This window comes from Coturnix japonica, chromosome 4 (genome assembly GCF_054131305.1).
Source record: "Coturnix japonica strain WE chromosome 4, WE-NBRP24, whole genome shotgun sequence".
Classification (NCBI taxonomy): Eukaryota; Metazoa; Chordata; class Aves; order Galliformes; family Phasianidae; genus Coturnix; species Coturnix japonica.
Window position 1 is genome coordinate 64,183,253 of NC_140666.1, and position 22,608 is coordinate 64,205,860.

At 32.9% G+C, this 22,608-nt stretch overlaps 1 long non-coding RNA gene across 3 annotated transcripts; it reads left to right on the plus strand.

The window, feature by feature from the left end:
• The first annotated feature begins 6,928 nt into the window (after positions 1 to 6,928).
• Positions 6,929 to 20,799, plus strand: LOC146761106 (uncharacterized). Of its 3 annotated transcripts, none has more exons than XR_014945400.1 (3): positions 6,929 to 7,098; positions 19,931 to 20,013; positions 20,674 to 20,799. It is a non-coding gene; the product is annotated as an uncharacterized LOC146761106 (long non-coding RNA). The 3 variants fall into 3 exon arrangements; XR_014945399.1 differs by lacking the exons at positions 19,931 to 20,013; positions 20,674 to 20,799 and adding exons at positions 13,409 to 13,474; positions 16,026 to 16,661; XR_014945401.1 differs by lacking the exons at positions 6,929 to 7,098; positions 19,931 to 20,013; positions 20,674 to 20,799 and adding exons at positions 14,540 to 14,648; positions 14,987 to 15,078; positions 16,026 to 16,661.
• The last annotated feature ends 1,809 nt before the right edge of the window (positions 20,800 to 22,608 follow it).

Sequence of the window (22,608 nt, forward strand, 5' to 3'; positions counted from 1 at the left end):
AGAAAATTTATAAAATTACTTTCTTCTGTTTACATAAGAGTAAAAAAGTGATTTCAGGATGCGAAAACTTAGTAGACTGGACTGGAGAACTGTGAGGTCTTCATTAACCCGAAACCAGCTGGTGGCTGACAGAATGCATGCGTTACCAGCATTATGTGACTAAAAATTATTCAGTACAGACCTATCACTGGTGCTACCTCATACATTTATTGTCTCTCATGAGGTCTTTCCAGTTCATTATATTCAGTGTAATTTTTTAGAACTTTTAATAATTATTTTCTCACACGAAATTGTTCTGTATCTTCAGTCAATAGGTAAAAACAAATGCCTGTGTGAAAGTAATTGTAGATCTTGGGGAAATCAGTAAGCCTGTTTCTATCTTTAAATTACACATATCTTTTAATTACACATATCTTTAAATTACAACATTTAATTTTTCTTGATCAAAACAGGCTTTTTACTTTCCGTAAACATTCTTTGAAGGGACAAGAGCAAAAAATTAATATATTAAATCCTTGGGATTTGTCTTCATTTAAAGCTTTCTTGCAACATGTTATCCAGCTTTCCTCTCCTTACTTGGCAGAATAATGCAATTCATATAGGTTATTCCACTTCTGGATAAAGTCCTTTCATTGACCTCTCTGTTCAGTGGTCTCCACCTCCAAATCTGTAAACTAACCATATTTACACAGAGTGGCTCATTCAAGCCCTCACAGCAGTAGTAGAATGTGATTATTAAATCTTAAGTGCACATCACCAGTGCAATTGTAGTGTAGGGACAAAATTATTCAATATTTATGGAGCATAACTTGAACTTGTTGTTAGAAGCTTCAGTATGCAAACACTTAGAAGATGAGAGAGTTAAAATGGCCATTTCAGGCTGAGAAAGATCTCTCAGCAACAAAAATTTTAGACAGCTGTCCTTTAGTCCAGACTGGATGTGTGAACAACACCAGAAATAGTCAGGCAGACCACTGTAACAGAATGAATAATAGGCCACAAAAATTTGTTATATTTTATGTCCTGAGGGTAGCAGTGTAAATGCAGTAATGCTTTGCAATTATGCAGTGCCTTTGACCTAAGGAACCCAAAATGTTTTACAGTGGTGGGCAAGGACTAAGAAAGGGGAGTTTTCCATGTAGAACCCTGTGAAAAATGGATTATTTTTTTCTATGGTTCTGTGGGTGAAATTTAAAAAGCAAAGCCAAAAATTCAGTTTGAATCAGTAGAAAAGTAATCTGTTATTTTCTTGGTGAAGATGAAAATCACAAGTATTCTGTTGCTCTTCTAAAAAAAAAATAAAATAAATTCTAATGTTTTTATTCAAAATAAGTTTAAATCAACATAATAACATCTTATTTTTAGATATGTAAACATGTTTGCCTTCCAGTTTTCAACATTTTTCATCTTACTAGAAGATATGATTTGAACTTTATAGCAATTAATTATTTCTGTTCTCCTTTCCAATTAACGCAATTCTGTTCTACTGTCCCCCCATTTTTGAGAGGAGATTAATATTCATAATCCATAATATTAATATCCATACATCCTAAATTTGTGCCACTAACCAGTTTCATCACGTAACAACGGATGTAGCAATTCAATCCAAAAGCAATCCAAAAGTATAATGATGCCTGAAATGCACTTAATTGTACTATAAAGCAAGACAAGCTTTCAGGAAGTGGAAGAAGGATTTTCAAAAGAAGAAGTAACTCTTGTTATTAAGAAAATGAGTAATACTGATAGTAAAGGCTGACCATCTTGGGAACCATTTGAAAAATAAAAATAATTTAAAAAAAAAACCACATAAAAACTTGTTAATCTTTAAACATTTTTATCTGAAACAAATAAATAGGATAAGACAGAAAAAATGCATGAAAAAATTTCACTGAATTGTGTTTCATTAACATTCTGAAATTTTGAAGATATTCTCATCAGTTGGAGAGTAGAATGGAAACTGAAAGTTAAAAAAAAAAAAAAAAAAAAAAAAGAGAGAGAGAGAGAGAGAGAGAGAAAGTAAAAGGGAAAAGGGGAAAATAAACTCTTTGGTTTTCCAGCTTCCAGGAAAGAATTATAGTTAGCCTTAAAAAACCTCAAGCACATAAACATGAACACTATTCTGTGACCATTAAACGTGACAGGGAGTACATGATGTGCCCAGTGGAGCACCCTGCACTTATAGAAACTCTAATGACAGGGGTTCTGGAAATGAATATGGTGTCTAACATTTCTGAGCAAAAGGTCTTAATTTTAGCTCTCTCTCTCCTGTTTCTAAATAAACTGAAAGCTCCTAGGATGTCGCTTTTGAGGGCTTATGCTCAACTGTGGCATTTGATCATGTAATGTTGTCCTTGAGCTATCCCCTCCAGACTTCAACTTTGCACAAGTAAAGACATTACTGTTAGGGAATCAGTCACAGCTTTTACAATGAGGCTCAGTATTTACTCTGGACAGAAGTGATAGTTAATGACCAGAAAGAAGTGATTGTTAAATACAGGAAGGAGCATGAATGACAGAGAAAGGAAAGACCCTTAATGACAGAGTCATCTTAAACTGGGAAAGCTTTCTCTGCTTTGACTTTCAGTAATACGTGGATCAATGAACATGCAAATGTAAATATACACACTTCTAAGAAGGCATTTCTCTAGACCTATTAGAGTACAGGGATGAAGAAGCAAAATATACAGGCTCATTATATAAGGGATCAAGTTCTCAAACATGCTCACAAAGAACTTTTCTACCATCTAAATGCGATGAAATCAAGGTAACTCTAGCAACTGTGAAAAGCCACTGAATACTATCAGCTCTTAATTTTTCAAAGTCTGATAGTGTGAAGAAGACAGATTTCCACAGGATTTATGAATTCCCTTGTTGTTTACTCACATTTGAAAATGAAGACGCAGGGAAAACTATTTTAAGTCTTAAAATCTCTCTATGATTTGGATTTCTGTCAAAGGTATTACAAAATTATTTTTTATTTTGCTGATTGTTTTTTTTTTTTTTTTTTTTTTTTTCTCATCAGAGATTTTACATAGGATTAATCTGATTTTTCTTTTTCCTCAGACTTGTTTTTTGGGAACACATATCAGTAAACCATACTGGAGAATTTATTCTTTGAGACTATGTATGTGAATGTGAAAGATTAGAATATATTTCATAATATTCAGATTTCAAAGAGTAGATCCATTCAAGATGCACTGATTCACTGTTCCTTTTGTACGAAAGTATAATGTGTTTGTCATTAAATATGCTTAGAAGATTCCTCTTCTTGGTTTTTTGTTTTTTTCTCCTTTAATATAGCTTTGTTCCATATTCCCACAACCACGAAGGACCACACAAAATATTCGCCTAACAATCAATTAGCATAATATTACAGAAATTATCTTAGTTAATTTGAGTACTATTGCCAGACATAGGATTTGTTTTGAATGTGAATGTTTATTGCATTGTTTTCTCTTTCTCTCTCTTTTTTTTTTTTTAAAGAAGAAAAGGAGATGTTTCTTCATCTCAAAAATTAAAGAGCAAGTGCCAGCAACAGAATGCACTTAATCAAAGAACTTCTGTAATCCAAAAATAAAAATGGATTTACTTATCTTAGAAATAGAGGGTCTTCCATCTAACTAATACTACCCAGTTAAGTATAGAGCAGAATAAATACTGTGAAAAAAAGCAACAAGTACACAATTACATCAAAGAAGCACCATTCTTTTTATGTTCAGTTTCTTTAAATATTCCAGCAACAGCGTTTTCTGGCAGAAACTTCTATGAAAATAGACAAATCCTAGTATAAGATTGACATTCCTTTAAAATTTCATATCTATAGATGTTTTTCATAACTGTAGATTAAACCAGAACCCAGACAGTACTGTGTTTGAGAGGTTAAACCTTGGAAAATGTGTATTACAGATACTTCTGGTTTTCCATTCAAAGTTAAATTAATTCTCAGTGTCTCATAATAGACTTGTAAACACACTACAAATATAATTTTTTAGATAGATATTACTTCAGGTAAGTTTTGAAACCTAAATGTCAGTACGTTCAGAGTTTGTGAGAAGGCAAAGAAAAAAAAAAATCAGTTATTCATGATTTTTTTTTCATTTAACAGTTGGGAATTTATCCACTATGAGGAACACAAGATATTGCTATTGTTTTTCCATATTATGGGGTGTTTTTGTTTGTTTGTTTGTTTGTTTTTTAAAACATAAACTATTTTGTTAATAGAAAATTTAAACTATTTTCTATTTAAGGGCAACTGGTGTCTTTTTTAAAAATTCAGATTAATCACATTCAGTTTGACATTTCTTGCACTTTTGTTATTGTGGTTTCCTTTTTTTTTTTTTTTTTTCCTGCTTTAAACAAAATGACTCCAGTTATTACAAGATTCATTTTGGTGTCAGGCATTGGTGACCAGTGCCAGCTCAGGCCAGGGCTGCAAGTACATAAGTACTTTGGGGTATTATTCTTGTCAATAATTCAGTTGATACCTTTTGAAGTATATAGAAAATCTTCAACAAGGCTTTTGCTGTCCTTAGAAAGGACTATTTATATTTTCTTAGGAATCATGATCTCACTGAGGGCTGAAATAGTTGATGGGAGAAACATTTGTGAGTTTCTCATTCTCTGAAGTAACTATATTCTTTAATTTAGACTCACTTCCTTCAGAAATTCATTACTCTTGTTGGAAGATCATTTCATTTTTATTGCAAGAAAACAATATTTATAAATCTGTTTCTAAAATTCACAGAAATGGCTAAAATATTAAAGTTCTGCTGTGTGACCCATATTTATGTCAGACTTACTTCAGATCTGGGTAGAAAAAAAAACATTAAATTTTACATTGGAACCAAAATGGTTACCCTGTTAGGGTTACTGAGTACAAATGTCAGTAATTTCCTTGCTTTCTTATTATATTTTTTTTGTGCAGGTACTACACAGACTTTCTCTATTCCTCCCCTCTTCTGTCTTTTCTCTTTTTTTCCTCATTCTTCTATTTCTGTCTTTGTCTTGTGCCTTTTCTTTTCCCACTCTTCCTCTCCCCTCATTTCTTTCTTCCTTGTCATTTAAGAAGAAAGGCTGTAGACAATTGTTGCTATGCAATACTAACAGTTGTTGCTCAGTATATTTCTCATTCTTGTGGGGGACAGACTGATATGATATTGCTCCACTAAAAGCAATTGTCTCTACAGATCTCAAAAACTAAGGCATTTTTAAAATAATCGGTGATAAATCTCTAGTGTTTATTTAACCATCTAAGAAAAGAAAACACAGGGTAGGCTTTTTAAAGCTGAGCTAGTACACAAGCCACGGCCTTTGCGATATTTTCCCATGATTTACTTGTACTGGAATTTTCTAGTTGAAATTCAAAAGCTGGGAATATCTTTTCTTATTTCCTGCTACTTCCCATGTAAGCATTCTCAGCTCATGCAAAAATATAACTCTGTATAGTTGCTACCACATTCTGTATTTCCACAGCATTATGGTTTTTCAGACCTCTTTTTTATGTTTTAGATTCTGAATAGTCCTAAACAGTTACAGACATCATATAATTTAACACTGAGTCATTCCACATTCCTACAAGAAACCTTCTCTTATGCATGATTATATATTGTGAAAAATGGATTGGCTAATTTTGCAACATGAATTTTCTATGGTAGCTGTCCTGCTTCTATTTTAGTGCATTTTTAATGATATCCTCACTGCAAAAGACATCTTATATATAAAATTACAATTCTGAAAACTGACTTTGGCTACATCAACCCAAACTCCCTCCTCTGAAACACTAAGGACATTCTTGTGTGTTTGTGGGCCTAAACAATGATGTCTTATAGAATATGCTACACAATGGGTGTTACCGTTAGTAAAAGTGAAAATGGGAGGGCTCTGGCAGCTTCTCAGCTGTCAAATGTTTCTTTCACCTTTGCTCACCTGATTTGGCTTCAAGAAAATGTGCAAGAGAAGAGAGAGGAGTTACTTTGGATTTATATAAGGCAAGTTGTGTGTCCGGAAAGTCCATTTGTCCCACGGTAACCAAGAGTTTGCATTTGTTTCTACCATGCAGCAGGAGGAACAGCAAAAGAGAAAATAGACCTTAGTGTTGATCTCAAATTTAATAACAACAAAATTACTTTGTGTTTCTGAAACTTGAGTAGAAAGAGAACTTGACATTTGGTAGCCATCATCTGTTTGCTCTGTAAAATGGAAGGATATGTTAAAAGAGTGACAAATGAGAAAGTAGACATATAAGCTAAAAAAAAAAAGACATGATAATGGGGTTAGAAGATGCTGTACAATACCTACACAGAAGGAAGAAGGGTAAAAGTTCTTAAAGAACAGAGCACTTTATCCTCAAATTTGCCAATACAAAATCTTCTTATGAATTGAGTGGTAGAAAGAGAAGAGGTTAGGGAAACAATGAGGCACAAAGAAACTCCTTTTCTTTCTACAGAGGAACAACTTAAAACTGTCCCCATGCAGAGGATGATACAGATAATAAGCTCTCTGATGGTAAGCATCTGGGATGGAAAGAAAGATCATAGGATGTTGTGGGATTCTCTTTGTTTCTTTCTTCAAATGTGTATGTCTCTGCTGTCTTATTGAAGCTCTTCCAAACCCCAAGGCTTCTGAGGTTCTTGCATCACTCATTTTAACATATTTTTTTTATAACAATGTCAGAGTAAGATGTATATATGTTAACACAGATGAATATCAGTGTTGGGCCCCTAATTAGATTAATTTTTATATTGAAATTTTAAGAAGTCCCCAGCACAAATGAGTTGCAATAACGATTACTTCCCCCCTGATGGGAGACAATAGCAGTTGTTCAGTTATGTATTAATCCTGAGACAGGGGTAACCACAGATTTGAGTTTGACTGAAGCTTAAATACATTGTGAAATAATGAACTTTGACTCATCAGTGTTGCCCTGAACAAACCAGGGCTCCCCCGCTAAGTTTCAGATAGTGTCTTGGGAGATCCTTGGAAACTTACTGTGTTTTTGTTGTTTGAAACCAAGTTACAGTCTTCAAATGAAAGTCTTCTGTACCAGAAGATATTCTGTATTACTGGAGAATGACCAAGTAAATATTGGAGTGCTGCCATGTAAGTGAAGAGGGAGAAAAATATGCAAATGAAGACAATTTGCTGCAGGGAACTACAAGCTTAGGGGTGGGAGGAAAGAAGGCACAACGGAACAAACCCAGGCATATCTTATATTCTTTCAGCATTCTGTGGGTCCCAGTGGCCTTACCTTTAATGTTGAGCAGGTTTTTTGTTGTTGTTGTTTGTTTGTTTGTTTTTGCAGGTAAGATCTAAGTAAATTTTCCATTTTCAGAGTGTCTACTCATCATACTCTTTGTGTTGTTTTGATCAGTGGGAAAGTAATGTCAGTGTTTCAGAGCCTGATCCAGCAAGCTCAGTATATTCATTTACATTTCTATAGACAAATGCACACCAATGGAGTTGTATATGTGCATATTTAAAGGATAACTTATGAAGTGTTAACATATCTGTATGCAAAATCTGGTCAGACAATTGCTTTTTCTAATAAATAGGTAAAAGAACCTGTAAAATCATAAATTAATTATCAGCTTGACCAGAAAGGAATGATATTTTCAACATCTGATTTATAGGTAATTGTTATAGCAATTTATTAAAAAACTGTGTTGAATAATATTATTTACTTCCAGTATTTTTAATGTTTTTACTGATTTCAATGTAGAGCATGGAATTGGAGGTCAGAATTCAAAATCCTTTGCTTTTTTTTTTTTACATCGTCTTCTAGAAGAAATTGCCTTTCTCAGTGAGTCTGGCTTTCTGTCTGGTAAAATGGCCATTACTGAAAAATATGTTTTTTAACTAGTGGGACATTAAGAGGCTTATATTTTCTCAAAAAGCTTAATTAAGTGTGAAGTTTTGAAATATGTTGAAGTATTCCTCTAACTTAATTTCATATAGAGATGTGCATGTGTAATATAATATATCTTCATAAAGCTTAAACAAAGGTTGATAGATTAAATGTAGAGTTGGTTTGGAATGTCTCATCAATCACCAAAACAGAAAAAAAAAAAAAAAGAAAAAGAAAAAAAAAACTACATTAAACTTTGTACAAGATTCACTTGCACAGAGAATTATGTCTGTAAAAGCTGCTTTTTGGACTAGGATGAGCAAAATTTCCACAAGATATAAGCACATCAGTGGTTGTTGTTGATGTAGAATGTTTGAATTTAGCACAACGTCATCTGCCTGGCCTGTGTTTTATACAGTATCAGAACAGCTGAATATTGTTATACTCCAGTCATTTTCTATCGAAATTTTCTGCTGGTTTGCCTGCATTTTCAATGACCCTACCATATACCGGAAGGTGCATTTTAATCATCAGTATTTGGCTTTGTAAAGACCATAATTGCTTTGTTTATGTCTAGACTAGTATAGGTAAGATCCAGTGTTGCATCTTCTTCGGGATACAGCTGATTTTCAGTATAAGTAGCTGCAAGTTATTCTGAGTTATAACTCAAATATTGTCTCACACTATCATTGCCTTTTACATCCTTCCCGAATATAGTTGAAATAAATGGTCATTTGCCACATATAGAGACACGACTAACTAAATATTAAAGTTTAGGGCTATATGAAATGAAGCTATCAACAGCATAAACTCAGCAAAATTTCTCATGCATGCCCAAGTGAAAGTAATTTATAAATATGTGGGTCATAATGGGTGATAAGAAGTATCAAAATGTTAATAAAATATTTTAAGTGAAATGCAAAGTATAATATAGAAAATCTGATGTTTTCTATGCATGTTTGTCAGTGCTGTTATTTTCTTTTTTCTCCTGCAATTTTTCTACATTTATTCAGTCCTCTTGGTCAATTACTCTAATTTTTATAATATAATTTTAAATCTCTATTTGTAATTGTGCTGCATTTGGCAGCACAGTACAATCCTATCTTGACCTTCTAATTTAAGAATACTTAGTCTCGTCAAAAACTCTAGTTATTTTTGTTTCTTCACTGTCATCATTATAGTAAATATGTCTGAGTATGGCTCATTGTTTTAAACCTTTTTTCCTCTGATAGGCAGAACTTTTCAAAGTATAATGAGTAAGAAAAATTTGGTATGGTGAGCAGTAATGTTTCACCATTCTATTGACTTTCTTTTGCTAAAGTCAGAACCTTTGGATTTTTTTTTTTTTTTGATTTTTTTTTTCCACTCAGTTTATGGCTTGCGAGGGACCTTACACAAACAGTTTTTGTAAAATGCTTCAATATCTCTAGATTTTTAGAAGAAGGTGCATGCACAAACTCAAAAATATGGTGGAATCAGCTACCTAAAGAAACTTTTCAATCTAGAAAATACTTTGATTTGCTTAAGCTGTAACCTACAGGGGAATACCGCTCAGTGGATTGTCAAAGTTCGCATGATCCTCTGTGTAATTATCTTGGTATTATAATTGCCCTCTGTAACTGCCTATGATGGAAATGATGCAAGTTTCTGACCAGGGGGGATGTTTTTACATTATTGCATTATTCATGTTTAAAGCAAGTTGGTGAGGAGTATAATTGAAAGGAGAGAAAACAAGGAATTTAGATTAAAGCCCTATATAGTGAAAGGAATTTGGGTTTGGAAGGTACTTTTTGGATGGCAGAATTTAATTATCTTGGGATAGATTAACATACTCCCTATCCTATATAATCATTGTTTCTGCTTAGAAAGAAAACAAAACAAAACAAAACACAAATGAATTGTAATTATTTGGGAAAGGTCTTTGACCTCATGAACCTAAAGACAATGTACTTTGGAACAAAATATATGTATCATTGTTGGAGTTTCTAAACTTGTGTATTACATTGCAAAATCACGTTGATTTAGAGAATGAGATTATAACTCTAATCTGCATGACATACAGTTAAATGTGATTTCATTATGTTTGTGGAGTGGTCTGTACTACTTCTCCAAGGAAAGGGAATTTCCTTCTTCAGATTTCAGAGGAAAGGCTGTTAAACTTATAATCTGTGTAAAATCTGTGATCTTGTGTAAAAATGCACACCTGCCTAGCAGTCTTCCCTGTTTTAATAACTTTCAAGTAAGGCTACAATTTAAATTAACAATTATTCTGACTTTTTGTTTTCTTTTCTATTGAAGTTCATACAGTGGATCAAAAAATCAAAATTATCATAAATGTTTCAATAAACAAATTATTAGCTATTAAACAATAAATTAATATGTATGTTATCATTTGAAATATTATAAACTTACATTTTCTCTTACAATGGCCTGTATTACTTGTAAAATATACTGTTTTTGTCAGATATATAGTCCCAAATTTCATCACTGAAATTCTGAAATTACTGCACATATAGTACTATATGTAGTATACATGACATTCAAAACATTTAAGCACTGCATCCCAAGAGGTGAGGCTTTTTAATTCTGATTTACAGTTTTCTGATGCTTTACCTTTCTGTCTGTATTAGCTAAAACAGTTATCCAGTCTCAACTATTTAGAACTAAATTTGCTGATGATTGTAAAAGAATGGATATGGTTTTGTAACCACAATAAAGAACATATACCTGTTCAACATAATTAAAAGTAGAACACGTATTACTAGAAGTTTCTATGAAGGATACACACCACTAGCTGCTCTAGCAGTTATATCAAAGAAATAAAAAATTGAGGGGAAGAGAGAGGATGTGTTACTTTACAGGTCAATTGTCATGTTTTAATCTCTATGTAACCTTGTGTAGTAATGATGATATTGCTTTCCTTTATGCAACAAATATTTAAGCTTAAATATAACTAACAATCTGCTCAGGTGATTTCCTCTTTTTGCTGTATCTCCACAGAGGTCTAAATTAACTTTACTAACATAATTTACTCAAAAAACCATTATTTTATGACTTGACTATGAACAGCTGCTAGGAGTATATGAAACTACATTTTTGAAAGTGGTTAGGGTTGGTCAGAATTGTGTTTGTGACATATATAAAATAATCACAAGCTCTCTGAAACACTCAGGAGGAGACAGTAGTTTAGAGCTGAAATAATATTGTGGAATTTTATAATAGTTTTAATGCTTGGCTACAGTGGCTTAGCCCACAGCATCATTCCTGAATATATTAAGCTACTGAAAGATTTAATGACTGAGTGAAGATTTTAGATTAAATTATATTTTATCACGTTCATGTGTGTAATTGTGTGAGCATGCATAGCCTTGGTTGCAAAGAAGAGCTCAAAACCACAGCTGAGTCATCGAATGCTTTTCTGTCAGGACTGCTCAAGTGGGTTTGAAAAGAGCAGTGTCCTATTCTAAGCAAAGTTACAAAATAAGTTGGTTAGTGGTGGTGGTGCTCTTTTTTTTTTTTCTTTCTAATTTAAATTGTTTCTCACATTTTGTAAAGTCATTTGCAATGCTGTGTGAAATTGATCATGAATCAGAGAACTATTCTAATCCAAAATGAGATTGTTTTTTTTTCTAAGTAGGAATAAGAATTTTTTATTTATTTATTTATTTATTTATTTATTTTTTAATGGGCTAGCATGAACTTGTGCAACACCAGCTTTTGTTAGCTGGTTTCATTCCTGAATCTTTCAGACTGAGAATAATGTCCACCACCTGCACTAACTGTTGACATAAAACAGCAACATGCTTCTGCTTGGTTTGGGCTGAAAAATGCATGCTCAGATTCTGGTTTGGCTTATTTAGTTACTTCCATAGATACAATCTTCAGAGGAAAACTTGCCTTCGGTTTTACTTATGAGTATGTACTACCACTAGTAGGAAAACTTCAAACATGAACTTAAGCCCTACATTTTTGGACCAAGAAGGTGGAGTTTTTGGGATCCACAGGCAAGTCTCTGCCTCCTGTGAATGATTATATTTTGTACCTGAAGCAAATTTGAACAGCCTCTGTAACAACCCAATTTATTTCCGGTAGCCTCCGTTTATAATAGATATTATGCTACTGACAATTTCAGGACAGCAGCACCTATTGGATGTCCTTTTCAACAGCCTGTGCTGAATTGAAGAGGGTCCAATTTAGAAGAGACATCAAGCAATTGCAATTGGTGTAATTTTTTTTCCCCCTAATGAACTTCTGAATGTTCAGACGTGAATAGAGAAAGAATACAAAATAGGCTGAGCATGACTGAAAGCAAAATGATTTAAATGCCCATAGAAAAAGTTAGGGTGTGATTCTCCTAATTCAACACTTGTTCATATTCTTATTGAAAAGTTGATGGAGATGGAATATTCTTAGCTAGTTTCTCTGCTGAGATTCCAGTCTTGCCTTCAGCAATATTCCTTAAAATAGAAAATGAAGCAAAAGTGCTTGTGACTGTTTTTATTTATAATATAAAAAGAAAAAATAATAAAGAAAATATTTATTTCATGTTTTATTCATGAGCTAAATGTTATAAATTGCTTGCTCTAATAATATATAGCTTTCTGTTTGTTTCTAACAGTTTCCTTTAATATAATCATGAAAGGTAAAATATAGAAATGCAAAAAGTAAAAAATATGTGATTAGCATAATGGATGTACTGATCCAACTTGCTTCAGAAATTCCCTCTTTTCACTGTCAATAGCTATAATTATCTTGTATTCAAAGTAAATTGTAACTGCAGAAAGAACACCTATTTGGTGGCTTTTGCATTTTCTTTCAAGTGAAATGTCTGTCAATAAACAATGTTACTCCTTTTTTTACCTTCTTTATTAATTACAAGTCTGTTTTCAATGTTGCAGTATTTCATGATCATTATAGCAATAATTTTTAACAGGTATAAAGAAATAAAATTTTTAACCAAAATTTTACTTTTGTGTGTCAAAACTCTGTTTTCCAAGCGATGCTTTATGTTTAATAGAAGCATTTATTTTTGAAATTAGCATGAAAAAAAAAAAATAATCACAACTATCCAAACAAAAAAGATAGTTAAAAATGTGCTCGGTTTTCTTATTTCAAATTCACTTATGAAACAAAATGAGTGTGTAGTTACATCTTTGTTTTCCAAGTTGTATTCCCTTTGTTCATGTGTACTGTCTTCTGCTTAAGCTAGTAGAATCTGAAGGAGTTCTTATATGTTGAAATAAGGGTGTGGAACAGAAAAAATAGTCTTGTATTTGTCCCAAACCACTTTTAAGTACTGACAGCTGATAAAATATGATCCAAGAAAAAAAATATAATAATAAATTGTGGATTTAGTTGCCTAATTGTTGCACAAAGCCACCACATAGCCTGATTTGTTGCGTTCAAAATAATGCTTATGGCATTCAAAAACAAGAGTACCAGACAGAAAGTGACTAATTATTTCCAGTGTGACTTAATTAAGAGGAAAGTACTCTTAGTACATCATTTTTCCCTGTATAATTTTTATAATTCAGTCTGGTTTTAGTTCTGTTGTCTTTGTTTCAGACACCTATATGCCGGTTAGAAAACTGTTTTCTGTTTTTTCTGTCAAATAGTATGAACAACCAGAGAGTAAGAAAGTAGATTTCTATTCTTACACTTGTATTCTAAAGGAAGTGGAAGACTCTTCAGGATACTAATTCCTCCTAAGTGAACTGTGAATGAAATTCATAATAGAGTAGGTCTTTCAGTTTTCAAATATATATATATATATATAATTTTCTTCTACTACAACTTTAGTTTAAGAACAGAATTTAGTAGTATTGTCTTGAGTTCCATGAGTATTTTTTGCTATATATTTTTATTATTCAACAAAGTCCTAGTTCAAAAAGATAATTTTTAAATGCCTATTTGATGAAGTATTGCCTATTGTGTCAGTAAAATCCAGCAGACAAGGCAGAGACTGATAAGTCTTGGATATTTTTCTTGGTGTAGATTTGGGCCTACAGAGTGTCTGCAGGCTATTTACTTTCCTTTCTGAGTCAGTTTTCTCACCTACTGCAATATGAGAAGTGTCCTTCTTTTGTGAAATTGTTAATAACTTACAAGCGAAAGGCATTATGTAAATTATAATTATCTAGTTACAACACTTTATAACAGGATAAAGTTACAGAACCACATTTCATACTTACTTGTAGTCCTTCACCTATCAAGGTATGACTCATTTTCCAATCACAAGATAGGTGGTGTGAAGGTATTTCTCATAAGCCACAAACATATCTGATGAATTATGCTGCAGCACTTCCCACACTGTCAGTGTTTTGGACTGATATTTCCCAATAAAGATCAGACAAAATCATGGTAAGTGAAATAAAAGAAAGTGAAATAATACTCTGATAAATAAGAATTTGTATGGATTTTCACCACAGTGGGAGGTCTTCAGTACTTCTCTATTTTCTGGGAAAATGGAGCTTAAAAAAAAAATTAGATTGCTTTAAAAGTGGTTTGATTTTCTTAGTTAAAACAGTATCTTTAATAGTGATTATATTTAGATGCATACATGATGTGAATTTTCATAGGCATTTCCTTAGTATCGTGAATTATCTTTCACATTTTAAGGATTTTTTTTTAAAAAGTTTATTGTATTTTATTAAATTTCATGTAAATGATAGAATATTCACTTTCTTTGTTTTGTAGTTCACCATACCTATGATTCTATGATATTTTTACAGTCAACCACTATTTCTTCTGGAAGAACGCAATCTGTGCTTCAGATCTCAAAAGCATCCATCATAAATTTGTTAAGGTGCCTGCCTTTCTCTTTATGCTGACCTGAGAGATTTATTCTCTCCTTTAGTGACTGTTGAACACCATGGAATTACTTTTTCCTGAGTTTTTCCTCTAGGGAGAAGAGTCAAAATTCTTAGTTGGAATTCAGCCAACAAGTTGTGGTTCATTAAGCTCTGGGTAGTACACTCTCTTTCTCCTTAATTGGTGAATCACAGTCACATACATTATTTTTTCACTTATTATATTTATGTACTTTTTTTTTTTTTTTTTTTTTTTTTTTTACGTGGAGAGGTCTGTGTGTGGGTTGTTTTTGCCTGATTGTTTTTTCCTCTTGTATCTGTTGTAATCTTTTAGTGATCAAGGCTTCGTCATCTTTATAGCACTTTTAAAGAGGAAAAGTGAAAGGTCTCCATGCTATCTACATGCTGAAGACACAATACTGTCAAGTAAAAACACACCCTTTTGAATTTTACATTGGAGGTTTGGCACAGGCATGCAATAGTCTGCTCATCATTTCTGTCTGGAAAGTTATATGAGTGGAGGTTGTATTTTTTTTGCTTGCTTTTTAAAATTTTAATGACCTATTATTTATTATCTTTTCTTGTGAGAGGTCACAATGTAAATAAAAGTTATATCAAGCTAAGTGTTTTGGTACTGGTTTCAATACAGTGCAAATTACAGGTGCTTAGATCACAGTACTTCTTGAAGGGAAATCAGGAGGTTGTCCAGACAATGTTCATAAAGCTGCTGAAAAGCAGGATCAATTAGATTTAGAGTCCAGTGGAGGTTTCTAAAGCCTTGTCTCAAACACTTCTAGTGTTGGAAATGCTAGAACTTCTTTCAAAATCATGACCTAGGCTTTACATTACTTCCCCATCATTTGTATGCCTTTGTTAATATCTCCCTCCATGTAATTTAAGAAAATTTCTGTTTTTCATATTCACATAAATGTTTGTTAATTGTTAATTCCTCCCCCTTCTTTGAGACATTTATTTATTTTTTCCTTTATCCCTGTATCTCAGCTTCTCCCATTTAGATAAAACTTTTCCTTTTTTTTTTCTTTTTCTTTTTTTTTTTTTTCAGTGTTCTGCAATAAATCATATTCTTAAAGCCTCTTATATTTGTGACTGTCATGTTGACTTCCTTACTGTCACCATTCTTCAAATATATTGCCCCAAGCTCAGCACAAAAACTTCAAAAACTTCCACACTGTTCTTATCAATGATGTCCATATCAAAGGATTATTACACTTTTGTTTATATGTTACAATCTAAGGTTTAGTTGGCTGATTGCAAAAACATGATTCCTCTGCCTTTGTCTACTCCTTATTAAGGCTATATAATAATAATAATATTATGATATAATAATAGAACTGCTATCTCTTTCTCTTCAGATCCTGTTGTCTACAGATCTGTCCATCCTTTAGTAAGCTCTGGCCTGTCCATCCACTCAGAAGTTCTACTCTGAATTATTTGTAAGGCAATATCTACAACTTGTCACATTTAATTTTGTCTTTCAGAATATTTGTAATTCCTTCTTAAGTTCACTGTCCAATCTATTAATTCAAATATTGAATAGGCATTAAGACATGAATGCATTAATGTAGAGCTATGAAGATATGTGCCACCTGGTTCAGAGTGAACCATTCTTAGAGCACTGTTTTCCCGAGTTCTGAAGCTACACTATTCATCCAGATCATGTTTTCAGATGCTTATGTGGATGTTGCACATTAAAAAAAAAATAAATCTTGAAGATCTGTTGTGGGAATACAAGAAAAGCTGTTCAGAGCAGCAGCTGTGGAGCAAGATAAATGGCATGAGAACCAAGGACACCTCTGCAAGGAAGAGTCTCACAGCTCTGATTGGATATGTGCCTGCATGGACAGTTGAAAAGTGTTTTGTAGAATGCTTTGTTGACATGTAAAGGTGGTTGGGAAAGTTGTAAGGGTGGATGGGAAAGTTAGAAAATAACAACTTGTGAAGGTATATAAGGGATGTGAGAACTTGTAATAAACGATTTGGATCGTTCACATCTGAGTCCGTGCCTCAAACGCTGCAATCTGTAGTTTCATCAGCCAATTCATTAAGTTTTTATGTTCATCAGACTATGGTGATCTGGAGCTTGTTGATAAACCTGTTCCCTAAAATATTCACTTTTCTCCAAAGTGGGATAATGTGTAGTAGTTCCCCAAATAATGCTTTTCTGAAGAACTACAGGCTCATCCATTTTACCAAACAGCATCTTGTTTTTTTTAGTTAGTCAAAATCTGCCTGCCTAACTTAATGTTTGTCATTTTACTGCCCTATTTCCCTTCTGTCTTGATGATTTTTAAAATTATTCTGTTATTTATATATTATTGCCATCATCTTCTACACCATCTTTCTGCTGGATATTTAACTTATTTCATTTCACCATCTGTTGGTACAATCTCAAATGACTTTCTTTTAAATTAAATCCATGTTTTTTTCTTGCAGAATGTCACATTAAAAAAAGTTTTACAACTTTGGGTTGTTCTCTTCCTAACAGCTATGGGGTAGTTACTATTTTCCATTTTCCAATTTCTGTCTTCTACACAATTTAGACAGCTAATAAAAAAACCCAAAACTTTATCCACTTCTTCATATTGAAGTTTCATAGTATAAATGTTCTTTTCCTCTACAGTCACTGCTCGCTTTTTTCATCAGGCTTGTTTGTATCCACACTCACAGTATAAGGCCACATGAGGAAAACTGTCACCATGTCCTGATAAAAACACTCAAAATTGAATGTCTGATAGAAAAAAATTTGAAGGAAAAAACCCAAATTGCTTTCAACGTAGGGTTTTGTTTTGTTTTGTTTTGTTTTGTTTCATGCTTTTTTTAATGTCTTGTCTTGAATCTTGTTCATGTTCTTGCTTAGGAGGAATGCCTTTAAAATAAATGTACTTTTTCTTCCTACTGAAACATACCTATGGAAAAATATTCATTAATTTGATCTTGAAACCTAAATGGGTTGAAGGTATCATTTAAGAGCTCCTCTGAAATCAGAGGATATAAATAGCTTAGTTGTTCACTTCTGAAAAAAATTGGGAAGTTAGTTTGTTCTAGTGTCTTTTGTACTATCAGAATTAGCTACCTGATAATTTGTATACATGCAAAGACTATGTAAATGAAGGAAAAGAGGGGAAAAATTTCAATGTGAATTTCATTTGAAGACCATAACCATAATTGTGTAACTTTACAGGCTTGATTCCATAATCACAAACATGGAAATTAAGTCCTTGATGTAAAAATAGTTAAAGAAAATGAGCACCACAGAATATTTAAAAAACTCTCTGAACAAAGTTATAGATTTTTTTCATCAGAAACAAGCCATTTTCTTCTAAAACATATCCACTAGTTTTTCAAAAATATGATTTAGAATATATCTAGATCTTGCAATCAGGACATATTTTGACAATGCTTTTTGACATATATTTTAACTCTTAGGTTAGTCATACAGTTATTTCCAACTCAGAGTATCCCATGATTCTAGAAATTTTTTTAAGGAATGCAAAAGTCTAAAGGTCATAAAACAATATAACCCCTTATTTTATGATTAGTCAAAAAACTGTTTGTTTATTTGTTTGTTTGTTTGTTTGTTTTTAGAATTTCACACATTTTATCAGCCTAAATTGGGGTCAGGAAAGTTGCAGCACAGGTGGGAGGGTGGCTGGGCTTGGACATTGATGTTTAAAAATGCACCAAAAAATAACACTAAATTGCATATTTTGTTAAAAAAAAAAAAAAAAAAAAAAGGTTTTCCTGAGTTGTTTGAAATGGAGTTACCGTCCTTGGCAGTGTTTAGTGGGTAACTACGAGCCTGGCAGTGTTTAGTGAGAAACTATGAGACCTGATTTAGTGGTTTTTGGTAGCAATGGTAATGGGAGGATGACTGAACTAGATGATCTTGCAGCCCCATTCCAACCTTGTGATTCTATGATTCTATGAACTGGAGAAACCTAAGTCAAATTTTATCAAATTTGAGAGTAACTGCACTATTTTTAAATACAGATGTCCTTGTGAGATATTTAAGAATGAGAATGGTAATTAGTCTGTCAGAGTAAGTATATATAGTTCATGGAATATTGCTGTTCAATTATTTATTTTGTGAAGTACTAGATGAACACTGAAATAATTTTTTTACTTAAAGAGTTCTCATTAGTCTGCATTTTCTATTGTTTAAAAATCTTGTTCATATTTTAACAACAGTAATAAAAACAAGTTCATTCAGTTTCTATAAATTAAATATGCATTATCCATGAACATCTCTTCTTCCATAAACCCTATTCATCAATCATTCCCCATTCCAATAGTCATATTTCCCTTTCTCTTCTCCTAAATTCATGGTGCTTTCATCTCCAACACTTTGTGATGATTACTTTAATAGGTACTTGAATTTGATAACTTTTTGCATGGCTATAGCTGTCAACATGCACAGTGGAGCACAGTTTATTTTGATGTTTTGGAGGGGTAAATATTCTGTTTCCCTTTCTGTCTGTCTGGAGAAAAAAAAAAGGGAAAAACTGTCACAAAGATGGCACTGGTGCAGTAGCTTTCATCTAATTAAGGCTGGGAACGGGGGAATAGCAGTTGTTTTGTGGTTAGGAAGATCACTTGTAGTTGCTGAAAATTCTAAGTTCAGCAGACACTTGACCTCATTGTAAATTCTTCTGTTGGAGCAGCTGATGTGATATGTATGAGTCCACGATGGAGGAAAAGGAGCTAAGAGGTATTTTGTCCTTAGAGACTTTATTGTATTGAGGTCAGATTTCTTTTATGCAGCATTTGGTAAAGATCTGCCTGCTTATCACATTTAGTTTGATACTAGAGAATAAAACGATAGAATTGTCTTTCACATTTTTCTTGTGCATATTTTATCCTTATGTGTGTAAACACAAGTAATTCCTTTGCAAACGCCACAGTGTAAACAAGATGTGAAAAAGAAAGTAAACAACATGTTTCTGAGAAATATGAGAATCCTACATAACCTATTTGACATTCAATTATGCCTGTGTGGAAAGGCAATTTAAAAATCGTTACTTCTGCAGAACTGAATGTTGTTTATTATTTCTAGATCTGGAGACAGGATAAGAAAATTATCATTTTAATTAATTAATTAATTAATTATTAAAAAATGTTAAGCACTATTTCAATGAATGGGTTATCCTGGCTCTCCAGCTGACTGTTATAACACTCTTGATTAACAAATCCTTGAAATGAATTTGGTGCTAGAAGAAAATGGTTCTTCTTATGTTTGGATTGTAATTTCATCCAACAGCAAGGTCAAGATTTCTTTCTCCCAAGTGTATGAAGAGAACTTCCTCACACTAAGCAATGACATGATGCATTTAATTGTATGAGGTAAGTCTTTCTAAGTTCTGCGTTTTTTCATTGTTGATCTTACAAAGACAAAAGAAGTTTTCAAATGTCATGATTGTTTTGCCTGGTAGCAATAATTTATGAAGAGTTAATTATCAAAGTTAACACTTCTGTTTTCCCTTGTACCATTTGATGATTAAATTAGAATATTCTTTTTTTTTTTTTTTTTTTAATTAGGGAATTAAAACTCTACAGATGGGGGGTGTTACCTTATTTTTTTCTGATCCTTCAGGTAAGATAATTAGGTTTTCAATTCAATTTTAATCACAGACAGAGTTATGGTACTTTTTGACTTATTACAACACATCAATTTAATCTCAAATAGCATGGATTAATTCTTGTGTTGCTAATGGCAATATAGACTTTTCAATAGTAAGTATTCTTTATTTTTATTAAGCAAGGGTAAAATTGAGCTAAATGCACAAGAAAAGAAACATTTCTGAAGGGTGAAGATTACGGGAGGAGAGTTTAAAGCCCTGATTTGTACTGGATAAATCAAGATTTCCAGACATTGTCAATATATATCACATCTTATGCTTTCACATACATTATGATATAAAATTTTTATTGATTATATAAAATCCTGTCTGAGATGCTTCAGTATTCCAAGCACTACATAATTTCTACTCTATTTCCTTACAGAATCTCTAAATTCAGTGGTTCACAGAATCACAGTATCACAAGATTGGAAAGGACCTACAAGATCATCTAGTCCATCTGTCCTCCTATCACTGTTACTACCACTAATCTCCTAACCATATTTCATAGATTCAATACAATGCTATCATAAATATGGAATCAAGTATTATATTATGTTTTTTTATGCTACAATGCTGAAATGATTTTTCTTTTCTGTAAAATTCAAATGTCCTCAGAGCCAGAACTGGAGGTAGTTTGCCCTGATATTACTAAGTTGAATTTGAGATGTTAGTTAAGACTATGACTAGGAAGACCATCTTAGGATTTTGTTTTTATTTTCTTCTCATCTTTGCATTTGTTACTATTACATAAATGTGTTTTAAAAGCATATACCCCATAACTGCTGCTTCTCATGTTCTTCTGTGACCTGAGTTAGAACTGGTAACATAGATGCTAGATGCTCCTGTCCAAGTTGGAATTCACTTAGTGCTTCTGATTTACTTATGACTCGGTTTCAGTAATTAAAAGAGCAAACTGGTGCAATATATCTGCATTCTTCTTCTATTTTTTTTTTTTTTCTTTCTGTGACTGTCTTCTTACTTCACCAAGCTAGTAAAGTATCACCTTCTTGCAGACTCTGCTAGTTTTCTTTCTTTCTGCTGGACTTCCCTATGACCATATTTTCCATGCTTAAGTTCCAAATGTGTTTCAAGGGTGAAATAAGTCTGAAAATACCATGTAGACGTAGAGTTTTAACTGAGCTGAAAGCCTGTATTCCAGGCTTGGCAGTGCCTGTCAAGACACTGACAATGACTAGAGAAGAACACCCATTAGATTGCAAGGATTTTTATTCTTTTAACACATATCCTTTTTCAGTATCAACTGTATGTAGCCACACCATTTTATAAGGCTATATTAGCATGGCTACACAACTGTTGATTCCCTACAGTGAGTTACTTAAATGCTCTTTTCTTCCTGAGCCTACAACTGTTTTTGAAACCTTTTAGAGTTGGATACTTTTAGGGAGGAATTCATTCTGAAGGAAGAACTCACATCAGAGAAGAACAGAGTACTGTGAGTGAATTGGACCAGACTAAATAGCCAAGAATGGAGGTAGAGGATAGAAAAGATCTTGTCAGAGAGAAAGGTGGAAAGGTTTGGATTCTTGGGAAAACCTGACTTGGTTTTACACCAATGTTACCCAATTCTTCCCTAATTCTTCTATTACTTTTTTTTTTTTTTAATTGTTACATGCTTTTCAAATTCTTAATTTACCTACATGAATGACAAATGTTCCTACGTTCTTGGAGTAATGGTCACAATGGAGTGGGTTTGCTTTTCTTTCCAGTTACAGAAGAGGAAGATTATTACAAGATCTTTCTTTTACAGTACTTGCAAAACAATTTTACAGACTAAAAGATTCAGAACATATTCCGTAGAGCCCCCTGGATACTCTAAAACTGGCTCAACATTTCTCTTGTCTACAGGTCTGTATGTACACACACAAACAAAGTGTATTTTTATCTCACACCATAATGCATGAGCCTTACATGTGTAGGTGTATTTGTGTTAAGTATTTACATCTTTAGAAAAGTCCCTGAGGGTGTGTCTGTTTTGGAAATGTCCCTCTAGGGGAAGAAGGTTATTTTATTCAGAGCAACCATTGTCTTTCCTGTTCCATTGTAATTTTCCTTATATCTGCCAATAATACATGGTTGGCTTCAAAGCCCTGATTCGGAGAAAAACCAATAAGACCTTGGAGGGCACTCTCACTTCACAAGAATTTTAATGTAGCCTTATAGTAATCAATTGAAATTTAATTTCTTATTCTCCAATTCAGTACAGATCAAGAAATCTAAAAACTACTTATTTGCTCTTGGTCTGTTGTAATCTCCTAACCTGAGTGTCACAGTACAAGGTGGTAAAAGAAGAAAAGGC